Here is a 4,216-nt window from a genome sequence, read left to right on the forward strand (position 1 = left end):
AACAGACCTGAGAGACTCAGCCACTTACATCTCTTGCAGTAAGAAATTAAAGGTTAAGTGATAGACCAGTGGATGGTGGATGGTGGGGACATGAAGGAGAGGTGGTTGGGGAGCAGTGTATTGTCAGAAAAGACCTCAAGGAGGAGACAGGTTCGAGTTGCACCGTGGCTGATGAGTAGTGCTGGCTGGAAGACCGAGAGGTGGAGATGTTTCAGGCTGAGGGAGATGTGCGAAGGGCATGGAGGTTTACAGTGCCCCTCTTCTCCTAGGTAAATCCAGTTTATCTTTCACCACCCTGTTCAAAGGTGCCCTTTCCCAGGAGCCTCTCTAGATTATCTCTGCCCACCAGACAGGTTTAGGTACTCTTTATATGTGCCAATATTACAGCACTTTAAATTACAGTGTATTTTCCTATTTGGTTGTCTGTGTTACTCACTAGATTGATAGGCCCTTATGATTAGGCTTTATCTTATATTTGGACTCCCCAACCCCAAGCACATTGCCTAGCATGGCATAGTCACTTGACACGTGTTTGCCAAATGCGGAAGAACCATGAGATTATACAAATCCTGAACCCAGTCACCAGGTTGCCAAATAACAGTGCCAGAGAGCTTGGTATTGGCAGTATGTAGGACGGCTTGGGAAAAGGAAAAGGAAAGGCAGAGAACCACCTGAAGAGATCCTTGTATCCTGGGTAGGAAGTTGCAAGCCTAGAATAAGAGCTTTGGGCATAGAAATGAGGAGGAATAAGTGATCCTAAGTAAAGCAAGAAAGGAAAGGCAAAACTGTGATCACATATTATTTTTTGGTAAAGGTAGGGACATTTTTATAGAACATCCTGCCTACATTCAAGTATCCAAGAAACAACTACATATAACATGATATCAGAGGAATATCTGGTTATAGATTTTTGAACTTTTTAGTTCGGAGTTCTACATCTGAAACCTCAGTAACATTGCTGTAAAAGGTATTTATCATATTTGTGGCAATATATGGCTTTTTATATTTTGGAGAGTTCTCCATATTATGAATTCTCACCACAAAGATAGAAACCAGAATTCCATTTTCCAGTTTTCCTTGAAGTCAAGGCACAGAAATTGACGTAGGTTCTACCAGTCAGACTTTTATTTGGAAGAAAGCAAGAAAGGAGGGCTGTGTGGAATCTCTACAAGAAGTGGCGTGGTGTGGTGTGGTGTGGTGTGGTGTGGTATGGCGTGGTGTGGTGTGGTGTGGTGTGGTGTGGTGTGGTGTGGTGTGGTGTGTGGTGGAGAGACACGCAGCTTTCAGAATAGCAGTGGCAGAGCTCCACTGCTCAGTGTTGAGGGTGTAAGCTACAGGGGCAGCACCCTGGTGTCACAGGATCATGCCTGAGAGAAGGCCTGTGGGGTGAATGGATGTTGTTCTTGGCTGCATAGCCCTCTGGACTAATTCTCTGCCTCTCCTGAGAATGCTGTGAGCTACCTAATATCCTCTGATAAACTTATTTCCTGTTTAAACTCACTAAAGTAGATTCTGTTGTTTGCAACTAAAAACCCTGACTGATAAGATTGCTTACATTTAATAGGACCTAAGGTGTTCGGAAGAATGGTATGACCAAAACTGAGAACAAAAGGACAGGCTATAGTATAACAAGCAGATACAAAGGAAAAGAAAGTAGAGATCTCAATCTTAATATTATTAGACGAGATGGAATTCAGGCAGGAAAAAAAAAACAAACCACAACACATTAATTAAGGGCACTTTACAATGCTAATAGGTATAATTACAAGAAGATATAATAGTGAGGGGGATTTTTGCACTGAGTAACATAGAAGTTCCATTCATAAAGTAGAAATTAAAAACAGCATAAAGACAAGTCTATATTTACTACTTCTAGTCCATGACATGAAGGTAAATCTGACTTACAGATACTGAACTCTGTCCTGAAAATAGAGAGTATACCTTCTTTACAAATACCCATGTAACATTTGTGAATTACAGATATTCTAAGGGAATAAACAGTACAGAAAATATTCAGTGGTCATCATGTAACAAAATTAGACATAATAATAAAGCCAGAAACAAAATATCTCTTCTGCTAGGAGATATTAAAATAATTTTTAAATTATTCGAAATATTTTTATTTACATTTTGAAATATTTACAGAGGAAATAATCAGCCGTCTGGGGTTTGGAGTAAGATGAACCAAGATTGGTCATATGTTAATAATTGTTGAAGCTTAGAGATAGGTAAATAGGAATTTGTTATGCTATTTTCTCTACTTTTGTGTATGTTTGAAATTTTCTGTTAAAGAATTTCAAAACCTCTTTATTAAATATTTCTATAAATAAAATATAGAAATCAAAATTGTTAAATTCCTAGAAAACAGCAATAATGAAACCTGTAGAATACAGATAAAGCAGATCTCATGAGAAAATTTATAGTCTTAAGTACTTAAATCAGTCCAAAAAAGAAATTAAATATTCAACTAAAAAAATTTTTTAAAAAGGACAATAAAATAAACTGAAGAAAAACAGAAGGAAGAAATGACAACGTCCATTTTAAGAAAAGTAGAAATTAATGAACTAGAAAATTGAAAAAGGTAGTGCCAAATCCAAAAGCTGGTTCTTTGGTAAAAATATATCACTAGGATCAATGTAGAAATTTTCAAAAGAATCTAATCTTTTATTAGAATCAAAGAATAATTATTAGAATAAAATAATTAGAACCAGTTGGGTCACAGCCTTATTACCCAGAAGGGGTTTGTAGTGATTGACCAGTTGGACCACAAACTTGATTATATAAATGTCAATAACAAAGGCAGATCTGATCTGAACACTCATGCAGAAGGAAAGTATTTAGAGGAATTTTAGAAAGATGAAATGAAGCAATAGTGTTATAACTGATTTTCACAGTTAATTACTGCATAAATTTGAAATATGCCCATGGACAGAATATTTTTCTCCATGATGATGATTTTGACCTGGTTGACCTCTCACAAAAGTTGCTCCTGATTTTAGCAAGCACTCCCTCCAGCCAGTACCAGAACCAAATGTAAGCAGTGATTAGAGTCTCTTCTGCACCCAGGCCCTGCAATAATCTCAGCGCTCAAATACTTTTTTGAGAAAGTTCTATTCAGAAATGTGAGACCAGTTAATTTTGGCCTCTCATCCCCTTCATCTCCAACCACCTCCAGTCTTTTTTCTCTCTTCTTTCTGCTCTGTGTTTCCTCAGATAAAGTCACTATGGCCCTGCTGACTTTTCCATCAACATTTTCCATCTACCCTGTTCTATTGTAGGTAAAGTCCTTCACTCCTTGCCCTTGCTTGAAGAGACCTCTTCCTGTCAAATTGCTCTTTCTCTTGTGTCCTATGACTCCCCTACCACAGAGCCATGAGGAAGTGACCACCTTCTCTTAGCTCCACAGTTCTGCTTCCAGATCACCATAGGTGGGATCACATAAACTATAACCTGTAAGAGAGTTCACATGCCTCTCTGACCATAATTCAGTCTCTCCTAGACCTTCCAGCTCTCTCATTAAACATTAAACATAAATTTATTTATTTATTTTCCCTCTCTCTTTACTGCCCCCCCCTCCACCCCGACCTATGGATGTTGCCGTTTCCCCGTAAGAACTGGATCTCTGAAGGTGGGGCGTTCCTCCCACGCGCTCACGGCGTGCACCCTGGGACCTGGCGCACCGGGGGGTCCCGGAGCACCTGGGGCATGGTCCATGGCTCCACCTGGGGTGTGAACCCAGGACCTTCTGTGTGCAAAGCAGACGTGCTAACCACTACACTATGGAGCCACCCCCTAAACATTCAACATAAATTTAATCAGCACTTACTATGCTCTAGGAACTGTGCAAGGCGCTGGGATGTAGTGATGATCCAAAAAGACATTACCCCTTCTCACACGGAGCATGCGACTGCAATCAACAATCAAATAATGACTTAATTAAATGTTAATTAAACCAGGGCAACTACTGTGTGGAAAAGCACCACTCCCCATCCCATCCTGACCACTAGTTCGTAATCCCTCCACAACCTCTAGGCACAGTGAGCCCCTTCCTACCTTCACTTCTTTTCCTTTCCAGCCTGGACTCCATGGTATATTATTTCAGCCACTCTCTTACCAGCTGTCTAAGTGCCCTTGCCCCTTTTCTGTGGCAGACCAACAAGCACAGAATAAATTCAGTTCTACATTGTCCCTCCTTTAAACCAGGGTCCCAAGTAAT

At 40.0% G+C, this 4,216-nt stretch overlaps 1 non-coding gene across 1 annotated transcript; it reads right to left on the reverse strand.

Annotated features, from left to right (window-relative positions):
* Positions 1-3,713: 3,713 nt before the first annotated feature.
* Positions 3,714-3,787, reverse strand: TRNAA-UGC. Its single transcript has one exon. It is a non-coding gene; the product is annotated as a tRNA-Ala (tRNA).
* Between the last annotated feature and the right edge of the window lie 429 nt (positions 3,788-4,216).

The sequence above is a fragment of the Pteropus vampyrus genome, unplaced genomic scaffold (genome assembly GCF_000151845.1).
Source record: "Pteropus vampyrus isolate Shadow unplaced genomic scaffold, Pvam_2.0 Scaffold92, whole genome shotgun sequence".
NCBI classification, from domain to species: domain Eukaryota; kingdom Metazoa; phylum Chordata; class Mammalia; order Chiroptera; family Pteropodidae; genus Pteropus; species Pteropus vampyrus.